The sequence below is a fragment of the Puntigrus tetrazona genome, chromosome 24 (assembly GCF_018831695.1).
Source record: "Puntigrus tetrazona isolate hp1 chromosome 24, ASM1883169v1, whole genome shotgun sequence".
Taxonomy (NCBI): domain Eukaryota; kingdom Metazoa; phylum Chordata; class Actinopteri; order Cypriniformes; family Cyprinidae; genus Puntigrus; species Puntigrus tetrazona.
In genome coordinates this window covers 8,987,515-8,994,004 of record NC_056722.1, presented here as the reverse complement: position 1 = coordinate 8,994,004, position 6,490 = coordinate 8,987,515, and positions in this window count along the sequence as shown.

Here is a 6,490-nt window from a genome sequence, read left to right as displayed (position 1 = left end):
TTAAGAGGACATTGTTTATTTGAAATAGAAATCTTTTGTAACATTGTAAATGTCTTTGACGGCACTTTTGATCAGAGAAATGCTGAATAAGCGTTTTAAATTATTATAATAATAATAATAAAAAAGTATTTGAATTTGGGAAATTGTCTTTTTTAACTCTAGACACAATCAGTGTTGGGGGTTAATCCTTACAAGTAATCAGATTACTTTTTTCAACTTACTAGTAAAGTTATGCATCACTTTTAATTTCTTTCTTAAGTTAATAAGAATGACATTTTTTTCCCATTTATTGACTGACGATTCCCATTTATTACTAGACTGTGAATGTGCATTAATTCATCTCACTGCCAAAAAAAAAAAAAAAAACTGATTTAGTATTCAGCGAAATTACTTATAATGGTGTATCGAAAGCAAACAATGCGAACCTTCAATAATTAAATACTTTTAAAATTTTAACCGATACCTTTTTCTGCTTACCTTTGATGATTCAGTTCAACCATAAGCAAAAAAGACTTTGTGCTTCATTGTTTTTTTAATCGCTGAAGAGCACTGAACCTTCTTCTCCTGTATTCTACTGTACAGACGTGAATTTATTCATTACACCCTTTGTCATTAAAGGTCTTTCACATTTGGTATATATAGAACTGTATTAAAATCAAACAATCAAACCTGTTTATATTTAAAAAGTAAGGTAAAAGTAACGCAAAAGTAACGCAACGCAATACTTCCCATAAAAGGTAACTATTGTTTTTTTTAAGGAGTAACACAATATTGTAACACATTACTTTTAACGTGAGATCGGAGTCTTTTTCTTCTTTTATCTGATTGCTGTAATAACTGTTGAGATACAGTTATGATTCTTCTTTCCTGTGGGTCTGAATGGATAACAGTTGTACTTCTGAAGTAAAAGACTTTTGAAATCGCCTCCAAGACTCCCTGCAGCGATGTGTAAAATTATACAGAATGATGCTGCGCTTGTATAAAAGGTGTTTGTCTTTAACAATGATGCAACATGGATTTAGACGGGCATGAAACTCAAGACGAATGCTAAAATGTCTTTTTTTTCACTTTTATATACAGTAGAACGACTCATTATGTACAGTTCCATCATAACTGCGCTTTTCGTTCATTGAGGTAAGTTCCCTCAGATCATCCGAAAAACATAAAACTTAGTTTTTTAGGACTTTTTAGGAAAACACGAGCACGACTTCATCAACGTGGCTTTATTAAAACATTAAGTCTCAACTCAAATGAATCAGAATCGTTCGTTGTCGTATGCAGCAGCGCCGTTTTTCTTTCCTAACAAGATTTGACGTTTCCCCGTTTTACACTATTTCGTTTAAATGCGATGAACTGGGTAAGTAAACGTCCTCGACGAACGTCTCATCATTATTCTTGCATTTATTAAATTAGGATGATTAATGGCCGGTTCTGCTCGCTGCAGTGAATTACTGCTTAACTGAACTGGCTGTTTCATTAACTCTTGACCTCCAAAGAACAGATTATATTGTCTTTTCTGAACTTGAAGGTCCAACTTATTTCAAATTGCACAGTTGTTATTCTTTTTTTTTTTGTCTCGTCCGTTTAAATCAGTCACATTTTCTTTCCTCAAAAGTCTGAAATGTGCCGTTTTTTAAGATGCAATTTAACTTTCCGTCATTTTCCAGCAAAAGATGTCCACACACTCTTTTCAGTATTTAAGAGACTTTTTCTAAGATGTCTTGTTAGCACAAAAATCACTAAAAGCCTTTGAGATTTGAGTTAAAGTGGTACTAGATTTGAAAATAAATTAATTAAAAATATTTCCAGTTTTATGATAAACTTTGTATTATAATGTATTGGTATGAGTAAATATGAGTATGTGTATATATATATATATATATATATATATATATATATATATATATATATATATATATATATATATTTTTTTTTTTTATTTGCGGAATTTCGATTTGCTCAGACATTGTTTGCTAAGCTTACAACAGAGCGGCCCACATAACAGCGTCGGATTTTCTCGTAATAGTTATAGATTCCAAATCATTTCTGGACATCGATTGGTTGTTAGAGAACTGGAGATGTGAGATTTCCAGCTCGGCTGCCTCGTGTCTCTGAAGGAGAGCTGCTGGGAAGAGAACCAAGGCGCTGCTTCCCGCATAAATGAATACGAATGCTCCGCACCTCTATATAATCAGCCAGCGAGAGGCACTGATTGTCCTCCTCCAAGCACCCGTGTGAATTTTAAACAGCGGTTTTAAGCCGGGTAATTCACCTGGGAGAGAAAATCTCAACACATTACCTGGAAAAAGCCATCGCGCTATCACTCAAGCCTTCCTGGTGGGAGATCCGGCTCTAAGCCCTCTTTCTGTAGCGCACTCCAGAGAGCTTAAGAGCCAATCAGACGGACAGATGCGGATGTAAAACTAACCCCCCGTTTAACCCTCTCCGGGGTTAACTATAGCAGTCAAGCCTTTGCTCTTTCCTGTAGGTCACAGCCCAGTCAATAAAAAGACATTATCTTCAGGACGGACGTTGTCTACATGTTTATTGCACGTCGGCCGCGAACGCTCCAGACGGCGAGCTCATGAATATCACAACGGCTTTATGATTTTGCGCTCTGTCGTTCTCCCTCCCGTGCGAGTTTCCTATGCGGCCTAGAGGAGGGGGACCTGACAGAGCTGTATATTCCCATTTCTGAGATGATGGTAACATCGCTCATTGTATTGGCAGCTGTCAATGTCAATATGCAGCAATAGGCCGAGCCAGTGTTTTCACACAGTATTCTAATCTAATTACGATGCTTTGCTTTCTGCGCGTATCTTGTCACAAAGCGGGGCAGAGGACGTTTCGGAAACGGCGAGTGTGTCCTTTACGGTATCGGAAACCGCTCCAGTGCTGAGAAAACCGTAGACAAAAGGAGAGAAATGTTTACACCGAAAATGAATTTGTTTCTGTTCTGTCAGGATGGGTTTTTTTTTTTTCTGTAGCAGTAATATTTTTTACAATTGAAAAGTCCCATACAGTCTATGTGCCCCGTAAACAGAAAGTGTTAGAGTTGATATAAAACAGATGGTTGTAACTTTCAAATCTAAACACGTGAGATACTTCTGAGCTGTAAAATAAACACACTCTGTGACTGTACTTTAATTGAATTACGCATGAAAGGCCCAAAGTTGCATCCAAAAGGCTTAAAAACTACAATGAAGAATTTATTTGTATTGTTATTATTTTTATTATTGCTTCCATTAACATAAATACATGCATTACATATTTTTTTTAATTATTATTTTGCACTATTCTTTTTTATTTTACAGTTTTTAAATCGTTTTTAATGTATTTTGAATTATCTTTTTTTTTTTTTTTTTTTAAATCCACTCTTAGACGACCAGTGAGAGGGGATTTTTTTTTTGTTTTTTTTGTTTTTGAATATATATTCATCTCGCCTAAATGTTTGACCATGCACTTTTTAGAGACCTCCAATCAAATGTCACCAAATGATTATCGGCTGGTAACCGATCAATCAGAGCACCCCTATTTTTATTTTTTTTATTTTTTTTTTATTACATACTGTTTTTTTAATTAATATGTCTGTATATTTTTTGAATTCATGTTTCAGTTTAAATACTTTAACACATCAAGTTAAACTAAATTATAGTATATTGTTATACGTTTTGGTTCTTATTCTTATACTGTAATAGTTTTTATGTATTTTGTGTTTTTATTATAATTAGTTAAATATAGTTTTCTTATATGTCTGTGTTTTTTTGGTTTTGTTTAAATCATCAAAACATCAGGTTAAGCTAAATGAAAAAAAAATGTGTGTATACATATATAACATATACATACATATATATTTCAAGTTTCAAGTGAATTTATTTTCCAAGAGCCAGCATGACCGTAAGTGGCCACAGAAGAAACACCCATACAGAGCAGAGTCTTGGCCTGCACTTGTGTTGTCTATTATATCGGTTTCCACAGAAACATGACACATAACTCCACAATCTGAGCCTGAAATTACACTCATTCACAAAACTGAATTACACATGGCCGGAACACCCAGCACCTATCTGCGCATTTCAACTAGTAGAGCCAATGCAGAGGCATTACAGATATGCATTTAGCCGGGATATCGGATTACTTTGTTGCACGGAGCAACGCATCTGTCCCATGCAAATTGCCCCATTTGCACCGAATGTCTTCACAATCCGCAAACGCTATATCATTGGTCATAGGCAATGAGCTGACAACCCACAGGCAGCCGGCCAAGTTCCTCTATCACGGCATAAATCTCCAGCACGCATATGCCGCTGTCTAGCAGGCATTGTTCTCATAGCGCATCTTTGCCTGCTGCGTGACTGCCGTCTATTTAAGGAATCGTTTATGCAGCTGTATTTAGAACCGCCTTCTGTTTTAGGGATATCTACGAGGTTTTAATTTGGCCTCGGCTGGGAATTTCAAACCAGGATTAATCTGTATGGTTTGACAGGCGTGCAAGCGTCATTACTTACACTCGATTACGAAGGTTTAGTATTCCGACGACTGCAGCGGTAATGTGGCCGCGTGGTACGGGTCGCCTGCGATGGTGCCGGAGTGTTACCGACTGACTGAGGAGTCTCATGTAGGGGAATTCCACTTACTGTACTTTATATTCGATTGAGGAAGACGCACTGCTTTTCGGGAACATCGGGAACAAACTGCCAGAGCTTCATTCTCGTCGTTTCCCCATTCACATGTGGCATTTAAAGTAGAAATGCCCCCTTAATTTAGTAGTGGAGAATATCACAGATGAGCCTACTTCAATCTGATCTTTATCATTTGGTATTTCTATTTGGTATGCATTCACCCACATCTAGCGGTAGATTATAGACTGTCCAGCCTTTCATGCATGTAATATTACTGACATATCCAGCTATAGAGTACCAGTTTAAGCAAAGAAATGCAAAAATGCTTTTTGTGCTCCTGTAAAAAGTAAAATGCCCAAACAAGATAAAGCAGGTACAAATTGGAATATGTTGTTTCTTCTGCAGCAACACAGTTTAAAAATGAAACACTCATTGGAGATATTATGACATCAAAACAGGAAGTCGTATGATTAAAATACGAAAGCCTTTTTGCATGACCTTTGATATATTCCAAGTATAGTTGAAAGTGACACACGAGCTTACTGTAACTCACTCCTGGACTGTTTCCATCACATTCCAGGGGTTATGAGAAGTATACAGACTATCAACTAAACTTTATGCAGTGTGGCTCAACATTATGTGATTTAAATCACTCTCTGTTCCAAAAACAACGAGGCACAGTGAGACACTGTAGATGTGCAAAGGTTATTTCTCTCATAGGAATTTGTAACATTTTGGTAAATTGGTGGCAAATTTGAAAGAATCTTTATAATCATGCATACGCTTTTATGCAGTTTGCTTAGTCCCCATTGGTAGTTATCTTTAAAGGTGGGGGGTAACGTTTATGTATATTTCCTAAAGCAATGTAATGCGTAATAGTTACCTGTGATTCTTCTTTCATGTTCTCTGTGTGTGCCCTAGTTTCTGTCTTCAGTTGATTGTGTATTTGGTTCAGGTGTGTCGTATTAATTATCATCAATTATCTCCCCTTTATAAGTTCCCCTGAGTTCAGTGTTTATCGTCCGGTTTATTTCGTCCCTCCTAAGATGTGAGGTGTGTTTCGCAACTCTTCTGTGTGGAATTACCTTCGTGTGGACTGATTAAAAGTCTATTGTTCTCGTTCTCCTTGTGATTTCATTACCGCAACACACTGTGCCGGTTTTTTTCCCCATATGTATATCATTTGACCGTTATTTGTGTATCTAATTTAGCTTCGCACAGTTTGCATGATGTCTGCAGCTTGCGTGTATGAACAGTGCTCCAAATCAGTCACTTAGAAAGTTCATTTCGAGTTAAGATGCTGCCTTAGAAGTTGAAATTGCAAAAGTAGCAATAATTTTGAAGCAGTGCCATTGTGTTTATGTATCACTAGAGGGTAAAACCAGGGAACATGCTTATTCACGCAGCCTGTTTATTGATTATCTTTATGCAGTGCTCTTTGTTCTCCTTAGTTTTTGGAATTCCAAATGTGTCTGTTCATGCTACTGAACTAGAAAGTTCTACCTATAATTAACTAGATAAATCATCATTCTCTGCTGCCATTTGTCTAATATAGACTAGGCAAATATAAATATTGGTGAACAACAATAATTCAGAAGCAATCTGCACAGTGCACACACACACACCTACCAAATATGTAAATCACATAAGCAGTTTGTCCCCGCTTCCATATTTCATGTTACGTGAGTTCTTGCACCTCTAATTGAAAATGAAAATTAATCAGATGAAAATAAAATGAAACTAAAGAACGCTGCCGCCCCTGAGGAAACCTTTTAAAGAGTTGCTGAGTATAGTTACATAACATTTCCAGCCAGAGCCCAAATGGAACAAACACAATAAATTACAGAGGGCAGACGCTTTCTACTTGA